Source organism: Giraffa tippelskirchi, chromosome 1, assembly GCF_054371585.1.
Source record: "Giraffa tippelskirchi isolate mGirTip1 chromosome 1, T2T-mGirTip1v1.2.pri, whole genome shotgun sequence".
Lineage (NCBI taxonomy): Eukaryota > Metazoa > Chordata > Mammalia > Artiodactyla > Giraffidae > Giraffa > Giraffa tippelskirchi.
The window spans coordinates 160,812,752-160,837,009 of record NC_137275.1 but is presented as its reverse complement, the minus strand read 5'-3'; the positions used below and the strand labels follow the sequence as shown (position 1 = coordinate 160,837,009).

The 24,258-nt window shown below is 40.5% G+C and overlaps 1 long non-coding RNA gene across 3 annotated transcripts in view; it reads right to left on the bottom strand.

Annotated features, from left to right (window-relative positions):
* The window catches only part of LOC145510685 (uncharacterized), a 171,146-nt gene that overhangs the window by 60,906 nt on the left and 85,982 nt on the right, over window positions 1-24,258 (bottom strand). For all 3 annotated transcript variants that reach the window (XR_014057215.1, XR_014057212.1, XR_014057216.1), the window contains exons 3-4: window positions 17,021-17,063; window positions 14,536-14,631 (exon numbers count right to left, since the gene is read on the bottom strand). This is a non-coding gene — a long non-coding RNA (uncharacterized LOC145510685). The remainder of the gene's footprint in view (window positions 1-14,535; window positions 14,632-17,020; window positions 17,064-24,258) is intronic.

The following is a 24,258-nucleotide window of genomic DNA, read 5'->3' as shown; positions in this document are numbered from 1 at the left end:
CCTTCTGCCACAAAAACACTGTGAAGACAATCCTTACACACGGGGTGAGTGCTTTTGAGAAACAAAAGTGTGCTAGTCATAATTCCACCGGGACAGCACATGTACACTATAACTGTCCCAGACAAGCTAAGATGCCTTGCCACCTTACACATACAGGACCTTCATAAACTCTGTGAGAAGTCGTCCTTGATATATACCCAGGAGCGGATTTGCTGGGTCAAGAAGTATACCTCAACCTAATTTGCTATCACCATCAGAGTCTTCTGCAGAATTTCTATACCAGTTGATAGTCCCATTAGCACTGTGTAAGGATTCCCATGGTACCACATCCCTGCCAACACTTGGCATTATCCTAAATTTGCCAGTCTAGTACAAGCAAACTGATGTCTCAATTTATCTTGCATTTTTCCGTCAACTAACGAGTTTGAATGGGCTTCCTTGGTGGCTCAGCAGTAAAGAACCCATCTGCAATGCAGGAGACACAAGAGATGTGGGTTCAATCCCTGGGTCAGAAAGATCCCCTGGAGGAGAAAATGGCAACCCACACCAGTATTCTTGCCAGGACAATCCCATGGACAGAGGAACCTGGCAGACTACAAACCGTGGGGTCTCAAAGAGGCAGACACAACTGAGCAACTAAACAATGAGTTTGAGCATATCTTAATATTCTTAGTTTTTTGTATTTTTTTCTTTCTGTGAATTTTGACTCTCACATATTTGCCCATTTTTCCAATGATGTATCTTTTTTGTTGATTTGCAACAGATAGAAATTTTTCTAAAGTGAGCACACATTTCTTTGTCTCTGTAGCACGTAACTAGCACTACTATCCTTTCTGGCAAAAATATAGTCACACAATGACAAGTATAAGTAACAAATGCAGGGATCATAAGATGCTATAGAATCTAGTTGTATGGGTACAAACCAATTGTTATGGACTGAATCAAGTCCCCAAAAGGCATATGCTGAAGCCTCTAATCTCCAGTGTGACTGTATTGGGAGATGTAGCCTTTAAGAAGGTTCAGTTCAGTTCAGTTGCTCAGTCATGTCTGACTCTTTGTAACCCCATGGACTGCAGTATGCCAGGCTTCCCTGTCCATCACCAACTTCCGGAGCTTGCGCAAACTCGTGTCTGTTGAGTCGGTGATGCCATCCAACCATCTCATCCTCTGTCATCCCCTTCTCCTCTCACCTACAATCATTCCCAGAATCAGGGTCTTTTCCAGTGAGTCAGTTCTTCGCATCAGGTGGCCAAAGTATTGGAGTTTCAGCTTTAGCATCAATCCTTCCAATGAATATTCAAGACTGATTTCTTTTAGTATGGACTGGTTGGATCTCCAAGGTAAATGAGGTCATAAGTGTGGGGGGGTCCAACATCAATGTGGTTTGTAATCCTATAAGACTAGAAAGAGACACCAAGCAGGAAGGACACACACAGGAAAAGGTCAGGTGATGATACAGCAAGAGGCCGCAGGAGAAATCAAACCTGACAACAACTTGATACAGATTTCTAGCTTTCAGAACTGCAAGAAAATAAATTTCTGTTATCTAAGCTACCCAGTCTGTGGTATTTTGTTATGGCAGCCCTCACAGACAAACATGCTAATCAACATGTAGGAAACATATTTAGATTGAGTCATTTGCATCTAATGACATTCTCTTATGATGCCCAGCTGTGTGATATACCAGACAGTGTAACCTGGCTGTCTTTCCAGAACATTATTTACTGAGTCAACTGAAAAAGTAGTCATATTCCAGATGATTTCTTCAGGCTCTAGAAAAATTTTTTTTCCAATTGCAGGTATCAATGTCATCTGTCTTAGCAGCATCTTCCAAAGCAGCACAAACAAGAGATTGTGGATCCTGCCAGCTGACTGTCCACTCTCATTTATGTAACTCACCTTGCTTACTCAACGGTTTGAGGGAGGATTATCTCATCATTTAAGAGTACAAATAGAATTTCAGCAGAAGGGGTTTGCTTAAAAACTTATCAATTCTTTATCCTCCAAGGGAAATAACACTTCTGAAGACATAGTACCAGAAAAAGGATGGAAAATAAGTTGGATTTCACATAACACCAATCAAATTGGCAATGGTCATGTAGAGTATCATGTTGAAAAAAAATGCAAAGGTGAATATAAACTCAGTAGATAAAAGTGCCATGATGGGTAAGTAAGGTCTGCCACAGCCCCGGGTGTCAGGTGGCGTAGGCCTTATGTTTGTCATCTCTGTCTGTGTAGACCTTCACTTTGTTTTTAATGTTTATGTGCTTAGTTGCTCAGTCATGTCCACCTCTTTGTGAGCCCATGAACTGTAGCCCACCAGGCTCTTCTGTCCATGGGGATTCTCCAGGCAAGAATACTGGAGTGGGTTGCCATGCCCTCCTCTGGGGGATCTTCCCAACCCAGGGATGGAACCCAGGTCTCCTGCATTGCAGGCAGATTCTTTATCATCTGAGCCACCAGGGAAGCCCTTTAAATGCTTGGCTATGAAAAAAAAAAAAAGATTTCTGATGAAGACATCCTTCAAAATTTCATCTTGAATATTATGAATCTGAAAATTCAGTATATTATTTATAAGATGAATAAAACCAGGGACTTCTCTGGATGGTCCAGTTGTTAAGAATCCACCTTGCAATGCAGGGGATATGGGTTCAATCCCTGGTTGGGAACTAAGATCCTCCATGCTGCAGACAAACTAAGCCCGTGTGTCACAACTACTGAAGCCCTCACACTCCACAGCCCACCTGCCACACCTAAAATCCAACACAACCAACTAAATAAACAAATAAATGTTTAAACGATGAAGAAAACCACTCTGGGATATCACCTCTCAACTCATGTTCTTTTCTGGAAAATACTTGGTTAATAGCAGAGTCAATGACAATGACAGCCTTGAGCACTTCATATCTATTAACTCAATTAAACTACACAGAATCCCCATTTTATAACTAAGGCCACTGAAGCCCAAAGAGGTGAAGCAACTTTTCAAAGTCTTGGAGTTATTAAGTGGGGATTCAAATCCAGAAGTCTGATCACTTTTAAATATTAGGTAACTTCAATGCCTGCAAAAAAGATGGTGAACACCTTAATAGGAATTAATGCTATTTTTCACAATAAGCTGACAATAAAGAAGGCTTCTTATCTCTAGGTGAACTCATGGCACTAATGTAAATATTAAAAAGTATGGAACTAATTAGGAAAAAAATGTTGTTTACCCACCCATGTGTGTCTGCAGTGTTTGTGATGTGCCATGCCCTGTGGTGAGCTTTATACAGATCATCCCATTTAATCCTCTAAACCATCCTATGAAGTGCTTATCCCCACTTTACGGATGAGAAAATGAAGGCAAAGACGTGAAATGACTTGCTTACAAATCACACAACTGACAAATGATGAAGCTGGGATCCCAGTCTATGTTGTCTGACTCCAGGAGCTCAGCCTCAAAACCACTCTTTACCCAGAATCCCAAATTTACAGTTTTCCTAGGTGGGCCTCCAGGTTAGATACAGGTAAAAATCTTAAGCTCATTTAAATTAATTACCTCTTTGGGCACTTGGAAACACCAAAACTTACTGTGTGACACTTGGAGTGCTTTATAAAAATTAATCAGTTACATCATCTCTAGGAAACTGTTCAGGATATAGACTGTGTTCAGAAATCAGGTATTTCTCCCCCCCAGAAAAGTCAATGAATTCTTTTTCAGCTACATAGTTTCCTTTTTTTTTAAAAAAAAAAGAAACTTATTCTCCAGCATGATATTCTCTGATTCACCAAGGCGCTCAGCATTTGTGTTATTCTTAAAAATCTTTTGCTTCCATAATTTACAGAGGCCCAAAGATACTGGAATGTGAAGTCAAGTGGGCCTTAGAAAGCATCACTACAAACAAAGCTAGTGGAGGTGATGGAATTCCAGCTGAGCTACTTCAAATCCTGAAAGGTGACTCTGTGAAAGTGCTGCACTCAATATGCCAGCAAATTTGGAAAACTCAGCAGTGGCCACAGGACTGGAAAAGGTCAGTTTTCATTCCAATCCCAAAGAAAGGCAATGCCAAAGAATGCTCAAACTACCACACAATTGCACTCATCTCACATGCTAGTAAAGCAATGCTTAAAATTCTCCAAGCCAGGCTTTAGCAATACGTGAACCATGAACTTGTAGGTGTTCAAGCTGGTTTTAGAAAAGGCAGAGGAACCAGAGATCAAATTGCCAACATCCGATGGATCATCGAAAAAACAAAAGAGAGTTCCAGAAAAACATCTATTTCTGCTTTATTGACTATGCCATAGCCTTTGACTGTGTGGATCACAATAAACTGTGGAAAATTCTGAAAGAGATGGGCATAGCAGACCACCTGATCTGCCTCTTGAGAAACCTGTATGCAGGTCAGGAAGCAACAGTTAGAACTGGACATGGAACACACTGGTTCCAAATAGGAAAAGGAGTACTTCAAGGCTGTATATTGTCACCCTGCTTATTTAACTTATATGCAGGGTACATCATGAGAAACGCTGGGCTGGAGGAAGCACAAGCTGGAATCAAGATTGCTGGGAGAAATATCAATAACCTCAGATATGCAGATGACACCACCCTTATGGCAGAAATCGAAGAAGAACTAAAGAGAGCCTCTTGATGAAAGTGAAAAAGGAGAGTGAAAAAGTTGGCTTAAAGCTCAACATTCAGAAAACTAAGATCATGGCATCTGGTCCCATCACTTCATGGAAAATAGATGGGGAAACAGTGGCTGATTTTTTATTTTTCTGGGCTCCAAAATCACTGCAGATGGTGACTGCAGCCATGAAATTAAAAGATGCTTACTCCTTGGAAGGAAAGTTATGGCCAACCTAGACAGCATATTAAAAAGCAGAGACATTACTTTGCCAACAAAGGTCTGTAGAGTCAAAGCTATGGTTTTTACAGTGGTCATGTATGGCTGTGAGAGTTGGACTATAAAGAAAGCTGATCGCTGATGAATTGATGCTTTTGAACTGTGGTGTTGGAGAAGACTCTTCAGAGTCCCTTGAACTGCAAGGAGATCCAACCAGTCCATCCTAAGGGAGATCAGTCTGGGGTGTTCATTGGAAGGTCTGATGTTGAAGCTGAAACTCCAATACTTTGGCCACCTGATGCGAAGAGCTGACTCATTGGAAAAGACCCTGATGCTGGGAAGTCTTGAGGGCAGGAGGAGGAGGGGACGACAGAGGGTGAGATGGCTGGATAGCATCATCGACTCGATGGACATAGGTTTGGGTGGACTCTGGGAGTTGGTGATGGACAGAGAGGCCTGGTGTGCTGCGGTTCATGGGGTCGCAAAGAGTCAGACACGACTGGACAACTGAACTGAACTGAAAGATACTAAAAGGATCTATACTTTACACAACTGGGGAAAGTCTGTCATGGGTCCTATAGGATGGTTTCAGGGACAATGTTAATTATTTTGCTGCTTGTGTGTATGTTATTGGCAACGTGTATAATCTCAAACGTCATGATCAGATCCTCCAAATCTGTAGGGAATTGACTGCAAGTTGCCATCATAAACTCCACTAGAAGTTATGTATAAAATCTAACTTAACACCATGTTTCAGCCTTCTGCAAAGCTGACTTTTATCTTGCTGGACTGTTCCCTGCTGCTGCTAAGTCGCTTCAGTCATGTCCGACTCTGTGCGACCCCATAGACGGCAGCCCACCAGGCTCTGCTGTCCCTGGGATTCTTCAGACAAGAACACTGGAGTGGGTTGCCATTTCCTTCTCCAATGCATGAAAGTGAAAAGTGAAAGTGAAGTCTCTCAGTTGTGTCCGACTCTTTGCAACCCCATGGACTGCAGCCTACCAGGCTCCTCCGTCCATGGGATTTTTCCAGGCAAGAGTACTGGAGTGGGGTGCCATTGCCTTCTCCGGGACTGTTCCCTATCAGACTTCAAATCCCCAAGTCACCAGACCTTCTGGAGAACACCCCCTGAATTTCTAACGAATGCTTTGTGACTCCACAGTTCATAGTATTTGGTCCAACTTTTCACTGAATGATGTCCTCTGCCACCACCACCTTCCCCACCCACAGACCTCACAGGAAGCTGACTTCTGGTCCTCCAGAGCAGCATACTCCCTTGAACTTCAGATGCTTATAAGAGTTTCTCTTTTCCCCACTGTGCTATTGCTTTATCATTCTCTCCCCCTCTCTTCAGCACTGTATGTCTTTTTCACTGTTAGTACCATGTCTGGTGCTTATAACTTTCAGTGCCACTCTGCTTTCTCTACCCTCCCACTCATAGAGTTTCTCTTTATCTTTTGACTTCTAGCTTCTCCCCACAAATTGCTTCTCTCATGCTCCCTGGCTTTGGGCCAAGCTGAGAATGTGCTGGATCTGCTCTCTTTCAGTTTGGCCCCACTGAGTGGCTCCCCTCGCACTCCCTACTTAGAGAAACTTCCTGGAATTATCTGGCAAAGTTGTTACGTGTCTGTGTGTGTGTGTTTCTGGGGAGACACACTGTGGCAGACCCTATGGACTATATACCCCTACAGAATCCACAATTTCCCATGCCTTTGACTTCCTTTGTCAAAGAGGCTGAAAAGCTCAAATTTTCAATTTCTCAACTTACTCATTTGACCAGTTAGAAGGAAAACATGCCTTTCTGAATAAACAGCAAAGCCTCACTAGGAGAAAATCACTTACCCTTATTCTTTCCCATTATTCCTGCCTGGAATGTGGATGTAAAGGTTAGATGTGCAGCAGCCACATTGCAAATGTGAGGCTGCAAGCCAAAAGGCAAAGGTCTGCATGGAAGACAGAAGGGTAGAAAGTTGGACAGCACTTCAGTCCCTGATGGCATCCTTGAGCCAACATCCCAGCTCTGAATTATCTCCTCCAGACTCATATATGTTATGCATTATATACACACATACAATTTTAAAAAGGAGAGATGAAAGTATAAATAGGAATTCTGAAATTTTCTTCATGATAGATTATCTTGCATGTGCCTGAGAGGCAAGCACCCCATATTGGAGACCTCTGCTAAATAATCAAAGCACTACTATATTAACAGAAATCAGTAAAACTTAAAACATCAGTAGTGAAAGAAAGAAAGTGTTAGTCTTATCTGACTCTGCAAACCCATGGACTGTAGCCCACCAGGCTCCTCTGTCTATGAAATTCTCCAGGCAAGAATACTGGAGTGGGTAGTCATTTCCTTCTCCAGGGGAACTTCCCGACTCAGGGATCGAACCTGGGTCTCCTACATTACAGGCAGATTCTTTACCATATGAGTCACCAGGGAAGCCTATTATATTAACAGAAATCAGTAAAGCTTAAAACAGCAGTCATGAGGAAGGAGGAAAGGTACCCAGAGAAGTGTATTACAAGATAGGGTGACACCGTGAGGTCATTTATGCTTTGTATATAAATGACTAGAAGGAACATACATAGAAGGTTAATTAATGGTAATTGCTTTAAACTATTGTGTGTTCATAGTTTTTAGCAGTGACCATGTACTAACTTGCAATAAAGGGAAAAAAAATGTTATTTTAAATACCCCAAGAGTTTAAGACAGACCGTCTCCACTTTGCAAAATCACTTCAAGATGCCTTTGTCATAGAGCTGAGCGTCTCTCCGTCCTGTACAAACATGGTCCACCATGAACCCCTGCCTGTGATGACAGCTAGGCAGGTGTGGTGGTGAGGGCCCAGGGTGAGATGGTAGCTCATTTCCAGTGGCCTACAGCCTGCTCTGGGGGTAAGGAGGTGATCAGAGTGGGGAAATGAAGGCCCTGTGGGATGTCACCCTTGATGACCAGACCACCCTCTCATGTATCAGTGCATTTACCCCTTGCCTCACTCTGCTTATCACAAAATTGCCCTAATTCCCATCCCTGTCACAGAATGATGGGTTTTTATCCTTGGAACACCATCTAGTACACTTCTACCTCTTCAGAGCTGGAGCAGTGCAAGCTCTAAAAAGCTGAGGATATGACCAAGGTTAAACAAGAGATTTCAGCAGCAGAGTGGGCACCAGAAGACACTCTGTCATTAGCAGTCACCATACAGAACCCTCTCTGCAGCCGGGGCACTACCATCTTTCTTACCTGTACAAAAGCCCTACAAGATAGGTAATGTCATCTCCATTTTAAAGCTGAAGAAACTGAGGTTCAGACAGATGATGTGATTTTCCAGGGTAAAATCACAAGCAGAACCAAGAGGAGAACCCAGTCCTGTCTGGCTTCCAAACAGGGGCTGTTTCCACCATTTCAGCTGACTGCACATACTGCTTATCTGATCTATTACAGATGTGCCCACAAAGCAGTTTACAACCATCCCTCTATAGGTGTCCTTAGCTATTGGAGCCTCAGGAAATACATTTCAGTGCCACCTCCCCCTCCCCCTTGGTATAGGAAATGCTTCCTGAAAACCTGTTCTCTCTGCAGCTGGTGATATTTGATTTGATTAACACCCTGGGACCTATCACCAGACTTAAAAGATGATGCTTAATTAATTGCTTACATTAAAGAGCTGGCACTTTCTGCATTTGGTTCACACTTCCAGCCTCAATCATGTTTTCGTTTCAGCAATAATATTTACATGATTAGCAAATAGTCAATTCATACTCTGGTGTGGACCTAAGCTATGTGTGGGACGTCCCAAAGCAGATGTCCTTGACAGGTGTAAAGAAATCAGCTTTTTTTTTTTTTATTTCACAGCAAGAGCCATGAACAAGATCTTTTGCTTGTTTCCCAATGAAAAATTGTGCCTGGATCAACAAATATTCATGGAGCACTGACCTAGTCTATGTGTCAGTCATTTGCAGGGCCCCACGGGGGTAACAAGATGTGCACTAAGAAGTCACATTAGATTTAACTCTGTTTTTGCTTTCCTTTTTTCTGGTCCAAGACCTAGATGCATAGATTAGGAAAAGACATGAAGCTTCAGAGGTATTCACTAAGTTCTCCCAGAATACTATCATTCAAAAGGAAGAAATACATGGCCTACATGATATTATGATTAAGTGAGTTTGTAATGTTAAATGACCCCAGGATGCAAACAGAGGTAAAATTGGAAAGGGGTGATATGCCACAAGATTATCCTATGAATAATTTTAATCAAGAACCTAGATAATGAAACAGAAAAGCAAGATTACATCTTCCGATAGCTGGATGTTGGAAGGAATAAGACAGCATTTTGGATGACAAAGTTCTCAACAGACTGGACAATGGGTTGACTTCTAACACCATGAAATTTTGTAGAAACAAACGCCATGGAATCACCAGAATCAGCACTGTATAGGGAAGGCATGGCTTTGAGAGGCACCATCAACCACAAGCTTCACAGGAAGCAACGGTGTAATGTATGACTCACGTGTCACTAATGCATCCACTTGACTGCACGTGTCAAGAACCAAGATGGAGGACAGTGAAAGCCCTGCTCTCATTTTTACTCCTCAGCCCACCCTTTAGGTAGTGCATTCAGCTGTAAGTAGGCTGACCACATATGATAATATCCTAGTCAGGACAGTTTTCAGAATAAAAGGGTTTGCAGGTGATAAATGAGTCTGGAAAAGGGGTTTTCAGGTGATAAATGGGTCTGGAAAATGACTCCTGGGCAAACTGGGACCCACCTAGTTATAAGGGATATGGACAGATTGGAGGGGATTCAGAGGAGAAACGGGAGGAGAGGAAGGTCTCAAGAGAAGAGATTATGGTGTATCTTTGAAGAGAAATGTTTAGCCTGAGGAAGAGCCAAGTGAGGTTTATATGTAAGCTACTTTGAGATATTCAAAGGGGCAGCAAATGAAAGAGGTGTGGGACTTGTGGATTATGGTCTTGAGGGATTCTACTGTGAGGCATCAACTATAGAGAAAATGATTGCTTCTCAGGGGTACTTGAACCCAAGAGGAGGGAATGAACAACTGCCCTATTACAAAAACCTTTTGCAAGCCTACCTGGGTCCATCCATCAGTTCCTGTTCATGTGCCTACTTAGTTCTCCAGACAAATTCCAATGAAATAGGAATCATTCCTTTTTAATGAAATCCAGCTTCTTTTCTTTTAAAATATGGTTATTGTTTAAATATACAGTGGCTCTTCTCTCTTTTTTCAAAGACAGCATCTTTTAAGGAAATTATACATACAAGGTCTGTGATTCCCTGGACTTCTCTCTATAATTTTATATATGCTTTTTTCAGGATATTATTTACAGAATTTTCTTAAATATTCTTCTTTGTAAAGACCAACACAAATACCACATTACACTGAATCTAAGATATCACTGAGAGTTTAGAGGGAACATACCTCAACATAATAAAAGCTATTTATGACAAACCCACAGCCAATATAACACTCAACAGTAAAAAGCTGAAAGCCTTCCCATTAAAATCTGAAACAAGATAAGGACACTCATGCTCACCATTTCTATTAAACATGGTATTGGAAGTCCTAGCAATAGCAATCAAAAAAAAAAGTATTCAAATTGGAAGAGAAGAGGTAAAATTGTCCTTATATGCAGATGACATGGTACTATATACAGAAAAACCTAAAGACTCCACACAAAAACTACTAGAACTGATAAATGAATTCAGCAAGGTAGTAGGATACAAGATTAATACACAGAAATTGGTTGCATTTCTTTACACTAACAATGAAATATCAGAAAGGGAATGTGAAAAACATAATACCTCTTAAAATTGCATTTCAAAAAATAAAATATTAGGAAAACCTGAAAAGGAGGTGAAAAATTTATATGCTGAGAACTATAGAACATTAATAAAGAAACAAGAAGATGATGCAAAGAAATGGAAAGATATCCCATGCTCTTGGATTGGAAGATTTCACACTGTTAAAGTGGCTATACTACCCAAGGCAGTCTACAGATTTAATGTGATCCCTATCAAATTACCCATGACATTTTTCACAGAACTACAACAAGTAATCCTAAAATGTATATGTAATCATAAAAGACCCCCACATTGCCACTCCTGAGGGGAAAAAAAGAAACAGGAGCCCTAACCCTCTTAGACTTCAGATAATACTACAAAGCTACAGCAATCAAAACAGCATGATATTGAACAAAAACAGACATATGAATCAACAGAACAGAGAGGCCAGAAATAAACCCACACACCTATGATCAATTAATCTTTAACAAAGGAGGTAAGAATATATAATGAAAAAAAGACAATCTCTTCAACAAGTGGTGTTGGGAAAGTTGGACAGCAACATGTAAATTAATGAAGTTAGAACACATCTTGACATCATACACAAAAATAAACTCAGAATGGCTTAAAGACTTAAATGTAAGACACGATACAGTAAAACTCCTAGAAGAGAATACAGGCAAGACATTCTGACAAAAATCATACCAATGTTTTATGTCAGTCTCAAGGCAATAGAAACAAAAGCAAAAATAAACAAATGGGTATTAATCAAACTTACAAGCCTTTGAACAGCAAAGGGAAGCATAAATAAAAAGAAAAGAAAACCTACAGCCTGGGAGAAAATATTTGAAAATAATGCAACCAATGTGGTTTAATTTTGAAAATACAAAAATAGCTTACACAACTCAACAACAAAGAAACAATCCACTAAAAAAAAAAAAATAGGCTGAAGACCTAAGTAGATATTTCTCCAAAGAAGACATACAGATGACCAACATGCACATAAAAAGATGATCAACATCACTGATAGAGAAATGCAAATCAAAACTACAATGAGGTATCACCTCACACCAGTCAGAATGGTCATCATCAAAAAATCTATAAATAATAAATGCTGGAGAGGGTATAGAGAAAAGGGAACCCCTCTACACTGTTGGTGAGGATATAAATTGGAGCAGCGACTATGGAGAACAGTATGGAGATTCCTCAAAAAACTAAAAACAGAGTTGCCCGATGATCTAAAAATCCCACTCCTGGGTATATATCTAAACAAAACTATTTAATATAATTCAAAAAGATACATACATGCCTATGTCCATAGCAGCACTATTTACAATAGCAAAGACTTGGAAACAACCTAAATGTGCATCAAGAGATGAACAGATAAAGAAGATGTTGTACATATATACAACAGAATACTATTCAGCCATAGAAAATAATGCATACACGCATGCTCAGTCATGTCTGACTCTTTGCGACCCTATGGACTGGGGCTCTCCAGGGCTCCTATGTCCATGGGATTTCCCAGACAAGAATACTGGAGTGAGTTGCCATTTCCTGCTCCAGGGGATCTTCCTGACCCAGGGATCAAACCCACGTCTCCTGCGTCCCTGGCATTGGCAGATGGATTCTTTTACCACTGAGTCCCATGGGAAGCCCCTTAAAAATAATTAAATAATGCCATTTGCAGCAACATGGATGGACCTAGATTATGACGCTAAGTGAAGTAAGTTAGAAAGGTAAATGCCATATGATATTACTTACATGTAGAATTTAAAATAGGACACAAACTTATCTATAAAACAGACTCACAGACATAGAAAAGAGACTTGTGGTTGCCAAAGGTAAAGGTGAGTAAGGAAAGGATGAATAGGGAGTTTGAGATCAGCAGATGCAAACTATTATATATAGGATGGGAAAACACAAGGATCTACTGCATAGCACAGGGAACTATATTCAATATCACATGATAAACTATAATGAAAAGAATATGAAAAAGAATATATATATATGTATAACAAAATAACTTCACTGTACAGCAGAAAATAATATAACATTGTAAATCAACTATACTTGAATAAAGTAAGTTCTGATGAAAAGACGCCATTGATTATAAAATGCATCACTATTATATAGCATTAGAGAGAGAAAAAAATGCTACCAATTAACTATACCTCTAACTTTTTCACATTTCAATTCCCACTTTCCTAGGCCAACTCAAAATTGTCATATTTGTTCCCATTTTCACGTGATATTAGTATCTTTGTCATCAAGAACATTGAGAATGCAGTATTTCTTTTAAAAGCATTCCACTATTATCTCTGGAATTTTCTCCCAAGCAACTAACACTTGATTTGAAGGTTTTGACGTTCTTGTTTTCTTGACCTAACCAGCATATGACAAGAGTAAGTTTTAAAACAACTAGGATTTTATTCTGTGTTCAAATAGTCCTTAAGTTATTTGCTGACTGAAACAATGAGGAAGTACTGTCTAGTTACGCCACCAAGAATAACAACAAAATTTGCTCTGCGTAAGCAATGACAGCTCCATCCCAGCTGGAACTCAGCCAACAGATGCCTGGGATGTTAAAATGTGACATATGGAGGCTTGGGGTAACACACAGTAATTCCACCTCCCTATCTACTTTTTGGTCCTAGGTTATGCCCTTTGCCTACTAATCCCCTGCCTGCTTTCCTTATTGGCCATGATAACCTCTGCCAGCTCTTGCTCCTGTAGAGAGTCTCTTCAAGTACTCTCCTGGGTTGTCCTTATTCTATTTTACGCCCAACTTCATCTACTTTGGAAGTATTCCCCATTTTCTCATTTTAGTTAGTTTTCCATTATATGCCCATCAATTGATAGAACACAAAGCAAAAATGAAAATATCAGGCAAGATTTTGCATCTCAAAAGCAGACACACTTCATCTCTCCCTGTTTTTTTGAGCAGCACTAAAAAGCTTTACAGTAAAGACATAGCTCTTAGGTCTTGCTATGAAGTAAAATACTTTGTAGAGATTTTTAAAATGTAGATTCCTGTGGGCTATCCCAAGATCTACCAGAGACTCAGATTCTTGGGGTTGGGAGTGGAATCCAAGGGTGGGGGGAGAGGAAGGAGGCACTTGTATTTTTAACAGAGCTCTAGAGTAATGTGGTACATCATCTAGGTTGGAAATTATGAAGAGGACATTAGGCACTTTCACTTTCTCATTCATACAAGGATAATTCTTTCAGCAAACACCAAAACAAATTTGAAACCAAGAGCCCCCACTCTAAGTGTTCAGTAAAAACCAATTCATATGGGCAGGCCAGTTCTATTCATTTGAACCATAATATTCATACCAGCCTATATTCAACATGTTTAAACTAAGGGGTATGAAGGGCTTTGTGATGACTGGGGATGTGCATGGTGGGAGCACACGCTGGAAACAGAGGATGAGATTTCCTTTTTTCAATCTTGCAACAACCTCCAGCGCTGACTGGTCTAAGGCCACGGGGAAGGAGATCTTGCCCTCCACTCTTTAGTTACAGCTTTCCAGGGCCATTTTAGGAGCAAGATGATCTGGGCATAATTCTGGTACCCTGATTTGAGGACAGCCTGTCACCTGAGAGTGGAAGACTGAACTCGTGTGGGCCTACATTCAGGAAATACACAAATCCCTGCACCAAGGGGCTCAGGAAATGGTTTTTAGGGCTTCAGGGGAGTCCCATTGGGAGACATTCTCTCCCAATCATCTCCATTTTTAGCAAAGGTTCTACTGAATTTTAGGTGAGTGTGAAGATCCTCCATCTTGTGTGGATAAAAGTAGGTAAGCAGTGATTCTACAGTTGACTCCATGGCCTTTTTGGCCCAGAGAATTCAGAATGCAGTTTCCACAGTAAAACCCAGATCACCTCTCACTTACCTCTTGGATCCAGGGAACTCTTGCTCATTAACAAGGAAGAGTCTGAGAGTCACTGTCTCCTCTGAACTTCTTTTCCTTTTGGGCCCAAATCAGAGGCTACAAGCAAGAACACAGAGATACAAATCATTGCAAGTCAGTGCTGATGGCTGAAATAAATATTGACACTGTAATTTTTCTCTTACTTCTATGTACTGAACACACACTCTTTTTTTTTTTTACTCTGCGCCTGGCCCTTTATCTACATCATCTCATTTACTCCTCACCACAACCTGTGAAATAGGTTTCAGTGGACCCTTGTTGACTACACAGGGGGGTTGAAAATGCAGGGTAAGCATCACCCACAAGGCCAGGCAATGAGTAAGGGAAAAATCCAGGAGTGAATCTCAGATCTGATTCCAGAGTTGAAGGTCTCTCACACATTGGTTGTATGTGAAAGGTGGTGAGGAAAACATAATTTAGATTGACAGAGGGAAGGAAGGATGGCTAGATGGATAGATTAAAAAAGTAATGCTACGTAAACATATATAGATACATATAATAAAACATATATTATAGAAAATAGGTGGTGTTAAATGGGTATACTCCAAATGATCCTTTAAAACGTTTTGTATGTTGGGAAAAAAATCTGAAATCAAGTGTTGGGGAAAAATAAGAAAGAGAGTAAGGGAATCATAGACACAGCCAATGAAATCTTCCTTCAAGGATCTGTCTCAGGTTTCATTATTGTTCTAGAATCTTTGATTCAATTTAGCTTGACAAATACATCTTGAGGCTTTACTATGTACCAGGCACCAAAACACCTGCCAGTCTAGGATGCTGAATTCATGGGAGGTGCTATTAGGACAGAAGACAGAACAATTCTGGGGTTCATAGCCAGCAGCTGACCCTAACTTAACCCACAGTACAAGGCCGACTTTGATAAAGAGGGGTAATGAATAGGTGAAGTGCTATAAGAACACAAAGATAGATAAAATAATAACTGAGAGGTCTGGGAAGATGCCTGGGAATAGGTAAAATGTGAATTGTGCCTTGGAAAAGAGGGAAGATGTCAAAAAGTCTGAACTATTTTTATTCACAACACTTTCAACCCCAAACACATGGGTTTTTTTTTTCCTGACACCAGCCACTCCTCTGATACCACCTGGGTGTCCTACAATGGATTCAATTCTGATATTATCTCCTGGAGGTAGAGTCAGATCCCACAAGTAAGGGCTCAGTTCCTCCAAGAATGTCCCCAGTTTAGATGCCAATAGAAGGCTGTGAGTCCTTGGTTATACTCTGGGGGCACTTTTGAGCACGGAGGACTCCATATAACAGCCGTGTGCAGTGTACACTTCACTCCTTGAGGCGGTCTCAGGCTCTCCGTAAGTTAGACACTGCGTAGCCATTTCACTCCTGGGGTTTTGCAGTCTTCTTAGAAAGTCATGACAACCCAAGCTATTGGGGGCTTCTGTACTTACCACCTTTCCCTCTGAGGAGCAGGGCCAAAGCCTCTTTCTCAGAAGAGAGAGGGGCCAGCAGCTTCTAAGAGCCTTCTCTGCTCCCATCTCCCCTCCCACTCACTTCCCTCCTCCTCACCTCCCACCAACATCTAAGAGCTCATTCCCTTCCGCTAGATCTAGCCCTCTCCTCACCTCCTACCAGCACACCTGGAAAACTGCATGTTCTCTCTGAAGCAAGACGCTGTGGTCCAAATTATCTTATAATTTCTAGGCCAAGTGCCATTTGAGTCTTGACTTTTGAAAATCAAAAGTTTTTTCCCCCCCAGTTCTTTGGTGAATCTCCTTTTTTCCCTGATACAATAAAGATGCCTGAATGAGGTTGATGGGAAAGGTCAAGGCAACAGGAGCCGCCAGAGGGGTTCAGAGGGGTAAGTCAGTTCATATGTTAAAAATATCACCCTGCCAGTGTCCTCACCACCCTTTAAAAGCTGGTTCATCCCTTGAGCAAAGGGCACAGCGCATTCTGCATCATCCTTCATAATCATAACTCCTTCCTGTTCTTGTCTCTCTGAAGAATTTCAGTTCCAGGTGACCTGATCTAGACTGGGCTGCAGACAGAATCCCAAGGGAAGCCCAATACCTAAAAATGATGCATCTCACACCTTATAAGTGGCTTCCATCTTAGAGTTACTTGTGACTCTCTGGAGGTTTTCTCAAGAAATTCAGCAGATGGATTCCCAAACTGCTCATCACTAAAGTGTATAATAGTTTTGAAATAGAACCATTTGTTTATGTGAGTTGCATGGTTGGTGCACCTGCCATACAGTCTTTGAAAAGTTCTGACACAAGATCCTTAAGATGGGGCAATATACTCTGTGAGTTTCGGTGCAGGTCATCACCACAGAGAATTAAATATTTCTCATGGTCCCACCTGACCACCCACAGCTGGTCTCATGCTCCGTTTGTCAAGACATCTGCTCCTTCTCACCCCTGGTGGCATGCTTTTGGCTATACACTAGAGTCCTTTCTTTGGTTTCACTTACCCTCTCTGGTTCATATGACAGCCCTCTGTATCAATCATGGGGCCTGAAAGAGAAACAACTTGTCAATTAAATCAGTCAAAAATGTAGATGTCTGAAAAAAATATTAATTTGATGCTTTCCTGCACCAACTGCTCGCCTTAAATAAGAACCTAGGAAGTTTTACTTCTGAAACTTAACTACATATTAGAGAGACCCCCTCAGTTCAAGTCAACAAATACCCACAGGGCCTGTCTCCCACCATAAACTCACACAGATAAGGTCAGATGTGCCTCTTCCCATGAAGCAGAAAGAGATTTTCCTTGTCATAAATTAAAATCCTCCCTTATGGCCATGGATTTATCAGCAGACTTGCTCATAATGGTCATCTTATGAATGACAGCTGGGAACAATAAATCATTCCTTGTTACAAAGGCTGCTTGATATGGTTCGAAATGGCAGACTCCCTGCTAGAATGAACCTTCTCTGGACCAATAAAAATCCTTGGGAAAAAGTGGAGGGGAGCAGTGGTTGCAGCAGGGTAAGACACACACTTCCCGGATCTGAAGGGAAACATTCAGTAGCTTGTGGCTTCACCACCTTACATCTATTCCTCAACAACATCCAGAAGAGGTGTTGACCTCAAATACGCTGAGTTTTTCCACCCACTCAGAGCTGAACATTAACTATTGATATTCAACCAATGTTTTATTAGTGAAAAACAAGCCTAAGATCAGGGAGTCTTTGTGTGCTGATACTATACTCCTTCTGTTCCTCCTTTCCAGCAGGAATGGAGGAAGGTTTTTACTTCAAAAATACAAATTTAAGGGACTTTCTTGACGGTCCAGTGGTTAAAACTCCATGCTTCCTCTGCATGGGGTGCAGCTTTGAATCAATCACTAGTCAGGGAACTAAGATCTCACATGCCCATAAGACCAAAAAAAAAAAATCCAAATTTAATACATATGACCAATAATGCTATACAATATGAATAAAACATTGATTGGGTTTTGCAATTCTGAAAGCAGTAAATTGCCAACAGCTCAAGCACTGATCACTTAAACAAGATCCTGAAATACATTTATTTAATTTGGTGTATTATCAATCACTTCTACTGTCTTGTTGGCACTGGGCAAAAACGCACAGGCAATTTCTCTCCCAACATCCTCCCAACTCTCCCAAAAATAAAAGCACATGTTTACATAAAAACTCTCTCACCTAACCAGACATTTTCTGAGAACCACACACAGTATTTTAAACTCAAGGCAGTACTCAGATCTGTTAAACATTTTTCAACACCCCTGAAAACTCCACTGAAGAAAGAGAATCTACATTCTTTACCCAGTTTGCCTGACTTAAAGTAGCATGAGGCTAGAATCATCCAAATGTAAAGTTAAACAGTGAAACTCCCCAAGTATATACATGCTGTGAGAATCAATAACCTCTTCTCAAACTAGCAAATTGGTTTCAAGTGTTTGGTTCACTGGTTACATCCAACAGACACGAATAAGAGGCTACCTCCCAAGTGAAAGAAAACAGGGCGAGGAATTCTTGAAAAAAATGTGTTCTGATCAGAATTCCTGTGTTTCATACGGCATGGATGGTGTTGTAAAACTCTTTGGAAAGTTTTTTTTTTTTTTGGCTGTTTTAGTTGCTAAGTCATGTCTGACTCTGTGACCCCATGAACTGTAGACCATCAGGCTCCTCTGTCCATGGGATTTCCCAGGCAAGAACACTGGACTGATTTGCCATCTCCTTCTCCTGAGCCAGGGATCGAACGTGTGTCTCCTGCATCTCCTGTATTGGCAGGTGGATTCTTCACCACTGAGCTGCCTTGGAAAGTATGCTGGGACTTAATTTTAGACAATCCTCTTTGTTGGAATTTTAATTAAAAAAGCTTTTCTCAGAGCACCGTGTACTACCTCATTTCATGAAAACAACTCACTGCCATGTAATTGCTTATATAATTTGATAACTTCAGGATTTCAGGTTTTCCTTAACTTTGCAACCAGATTATCTTTCCTAAAATAAAACATATTTTCTAGACAAGTTTAGCTAAAGTAACTGGCTCTTCTACTGAGCTATGGGCTCTGGGGATATTTGTCAGAAAATCTAGTCATTGAACTAGCACAAAGTTCACGTCCCTCATCCTTAGTCAATCAGCCTGTGTTTTTTTCTCTCTTTTCATTCCCTGAGTACCTTTCACCCTTTTCTCCAGCAGTGTCTAACATCATCTCCATAAGCTGACTTCACTTCCCTGCTCATTCCAATCTTTCTACCTTTGGATCTCCTCTTCTTCCTCTTAGGGTGGAATGTTTATGCAGAAATTCTACAGCTACTTCCAGAGTCTAGATGCAAAAACGTCTTCTTCCAGTGGAGTAAGCTGTATCTTCTACTTAAATGCATACACTTTCAAAAGGAACATACACAGAAGAAAGGAAAAGGGACTTATGCTAGCCAGTCCTAACAGCTGGCTTGTGAGGCCCTTGTTCCCCTAAATGGTCCCCAAGGCTCCCTTCCATTCCCATCTTCCCAGTCCCATGCTCACTATTAGAATGGCAGACCTCAGGACACACCTGTCAGAACATCTTATACAAAGTTCTGGGAGTTGCTAGTAATTGGAGTCCTTTTTCCTTCCATATCCCTAAGTCTCTCTCAAGGGCCACAGGGTCTTGGTATATTTCAAGGTTTGAAACTACTGTTTTACTTTTGTTATTCATTTTTTGAGGCATCTCAAAAAAATTTCCACAGTGGCTGCACCAATTTACATCCCAAACAATGGTGTGTGAGGGTTCCCCCTTCTCTGCATTCTCTCCAACATTTGTTATTTGTGGACATTTTGATAATATCCACTCTAACAGGCATGAAGTGTTATCTCACTGTGGTTCTGATTTGCATCTCTCTAATACTTAGTGATGTTGAACATTTTTCATGTGTCTGTTGGCTATCTTAATTTCTTCTTTGGAAAAATGTCTATTCAGCTCCTTTGCTCATTTTGTAATTGGGTTGTTTCAAGTAGGTATATGGCATCTACCATATAATATAGCTACTTCGCTTCCAGGTATTCATCCAAAGAATGTGAAAACACTAATCAAAAAAATAAAATATCCACCCCTATGTTCACACAGCGTTATTACAATAGCCACAACATGGAAACAACCTAAGTGACCACTGACAGATTAAAAGATAAAGAAGATGTGTTTTCCACACAATGGAAAACAACTTAGTCATTAAAAAAGGTGAAATCTTGCCATTTGTAACACATGGATGGAACTTGAGGGTATTATGCCAAGTGAAACAAGTCTGATGGAAAAAGATAAGAACTTTGTGATTTTGTGGATACTCAAAATATTAATAACTAAACAAACACATAGATACAGAGAACAGAGTAGTGGCTACCAGCAGGGACGAGAGTTAGAGGGAGGGCAAATGGGTAAAGGGGGTCAATAACATGATGACAAATGAAACTTAAACTGTTGTCAGTGAGGACATGGTAGTGTATACCGAAGTCAAAATCATACACATGAAACTTATGGTATAATCAAAAAAAATAATTTAAAAAATTTAAACTAGTTATAGACACAGTAGTTTCTAGAGTCAACAGGCCTTTGTGAGCTATCCTAAGCATCCTACAAACATTAATTATATTTTAGCTACTGATAAACTTATATACTTACTTGTAAAAAGGATTTTAGTGTTATTAATAATACTGTTCATGAGTAGCCTAGTACTGAAGAGAAACTTTGAAATTAAAACAACTGAATTTTATACAGGACGTGAACCAAGAACTTCCAGTTGTTCAAGCTAGATTTAGAAAAGGCAGAGGAATAAGGGATCAAGTTGCCAACATTTGTTGGATCATAGAAAGAGCAAGAGAATTCCAGAAAAACATCTACTTCTGCTTCATTGACTACGCTAAAGCCTTTGACTGTGTGGATCATGACAAACTGTGGAAAATTCTTAAAGAGATGGGAATACCAGATCACCTTTCCTGCCTTCTGAGAAATCTGTATGCAGGTCAAGAAGCAACAGTTACAACCAGACATGGAACAACAGACTAGTTCCAAATTGAGAAAGGCTGTATACGTCAAGGTTATATGTTGTCACCCTGCTTATTTAACTTATATACAGAGTATATCACGTGAAATGCAAGACTGGATGAACCACAAACTGGAATCAAAATTGCTGGGAGAAATATCAATAACCTCAGATATGCAGATGACACCACCCTTATGGCAGGAAGCAAAGAGGAACTAAAGAGCCTCTTGATGAAAGTGAAAGAGGAGAGTGAAAAAGCTGGCTTAAAACTCAACATTCAAAAAACAAAGATCATGGCATCCAATCCCATCACTTCATGGCATATAGATGGGAAAACAATGAAAACAGTAACAGATTTTATTTTCTTGGGCTCCAAAATCACTGTAGATGGTGACTGCAGCCATGAAATTAAAAGATGCTTGCTCCTTGGAAGAAAAGCTATGACCAACCTAGACAGCATATTAAAAAGCAGAGACATTACTTTGTCAACAAAGGTCCATCTAGTCAAAGCTATGGTTTTTCCAGTAGTCATGCATGGATTTGAGAGTTGGACTACCTGGAAGGATGGGATGGGGAGGGGGGGGGGCGGTTCTGGAAGGGGAACACATATACACCCATGGTGGATTCATGTCAATGTATGGAAAAACCAATACAATACTGTAAAGTTAAAAAATAGATAAGTAAACTAATTTAAAAAATAAAAAAAAGAAAACAATAGCTAAAATAAAATTGTTCTGAAAAAAAAAGGAAGCTGAGTGCTGAAGAATTGATGCTTTTGAACTATGGTGTTGGAGAAGACTCTTGAGAGTCCCTTGGACTGCAAGCAGATCAAACCAATCAAACCTCATGGAAATCAGTCCTGAATATTCATTGGAAAGACTGATGCTGAAGCTGAAACTCCAATACTTTGACCACCTGATGCGAATAACTGACTCATTGGTAAAGACCCTGATGCTGGGAAAGATTGAAGGCTTGAGGAGAAAGGGATGACAGAGGATGAAATGGTTGGATGGCATCACTGACTCAATGGATATGAGTTTGAGCAAGCTCCAGGAGTTGCTGATGGACAGGGAAACCTGGTCATAGGGTCCCTAAGAGATGGGCATGACTGAGGGGCTGAACTGAATCTTTGAAAAAGGGTTGGAAAATTGAAGGCTGTTTTGTTTTGGGTGTTTTTCTTTTTTTTGCTTGCTTTTTATTTCTTTTACCTTTCTACATATTATTCCTTCAACAAATGTTTCTTAATCTCCTGTTGGTCATCCTATATATTAATATTAATGGCTAGGACTAAAATAATAGGCTATAGCAGAGACGTCCTGCCCTTGTGAAGCTTACAGTCTAGTATAATAGAGAGATGACCAAATAATAAAAAGAAAAAAAAGTTTAAAAAAAGCTAAATAACTACTATGACAAAGGAAGAAAGTAGATACACAGTGCTCCACTGGGAGTAATGATCTAGTCAGAGAAACCAAGGAAAGCTGGGTAAAGGTGGCAGAAAAGAATGTTCCAAGAAAGGGAACAACTGTGCACAAGTCCCATGGTGGAGGAAGCCTGGCACACCAAGGAGCTGAAAGGATGTCCAGGCAGGAGCATAGACAGGGGGCAGGTGGGTATAGATGAGGCAGGTGGGCACACAGCAGCTGCATGTTACACAGCTTTAAGTGTGTGTATGTGCTTAGTCGTGTGACTCTTTGCAACCCCATGAACTGTAGCCCACCAGGCTCCTCTGTCCATGAGATTTTCTAGGCAAGAATACTAGAGTGGGTTGCCATTTCCTTCTCCAGGGGATCTTCCCTACACGGCTTTACGGGGAAGAGCAAAAGGAAACCACTTTAAGGTGGAAGGAGTAACACGATCAACTGGGCATTTTTTAGAAGATAACTCTAGTCACAGTGTGGCAAAACACTGCTGGTCAGTAGTCTACTTACAGAAGGTCACCATAGGAGTCTTCACACGAAATGATGGATGGAGGAGACAGACTCAAGAGGTTGTTGGGTGGGAAAAGCGACAGGATATGGGGATGGGTTGGATATGAGGGTTGATGTCCAGAAAGCATCAGTTTCTCACATAGCCCATTTTAACTATCCGGTCCTTAACTTAATCATTGACTATTGTCTATGTTCTTTAGACACTTATTATTTTTCTTTCTGCACATTCTCACTTCATCTTGAATGGAAAATTCCTCTTACTTCAAAACTAACAATGTACAGAGCCCTTCAGCGTTATTCTACCACGTCCCCCAAATCTATTTTTAATATAAATGTAATTCCCATTTGATTTATGTTATAATTTTTAAACTAAGTTCGGTCTCTCTCCCTTAAATATTTTTCTGTTCAGTAAAACTTCTTTCACTGAAATGATAAATCTGAATTTTTATATAGTGGTAGAAGACTTTTAGTTACATGCAAGCCAAACTTGAATCAACTCAAATACAAAAGAGAATGGTTTATAAACACATGAGGGTGTCTCACAGATCAAATGCAGAAGTGCAACCAAGACTGCCCATTCCAGAATGGGCTGGAATCCCTTGGAAATTTTACTCAATATTCTGTCTGCTCCTCTCTATATGCCGGCTTCAGCTTCTTACTTTGAAAGTCTAGCTTTCCCCAACATTCAATCTATAAGACAGCTCTGTTACAGTTCTTACATTTTTATATTCTGGGTTTAGCCACAGAGACTGACCCTCAGCCCCTCAGTGTTCCGATTCCAAATTTCAAGGAGGGGAACTTGGCCCTGATAGAGTCGGGTGATCAACCATGGTCAGTTAACTATGACTGGATGTGGGTGGGTATAAGAATTCAGGGAAGAAATAGCCAGTGCCAATTCTGAGTTCCCAGAGAACGGAGAATTGTTGTGAACTTGGCAGACACCCCGTAGAGAGAAAGAGGGAAACAATAGCTCCTTTACTTCAATAAATATGTGCTAAGCACCGATCACATACCAGAGGCAGGCTAGGCTCATGGACGCAAAACTAAGTGCAGCAAATTCCACCTTCAGGGAGTATAACACCCCACACTGCCTATGAATACCCTGGTCTCCATATACGGTCACTAATCTATAGCACATATCTAAAAACTCAGTGTACTATATAGAATCCACATGCAAGATTTCATTCTGTGGAATCAGCATTTAGCTCTCATCTTGGACAAAAGCAAAACATTTGCAGACAAAAAACAAAGAGTTAAAGTTTCATTTCCAGTTGTTGACAGATGCTACTTAAGCAG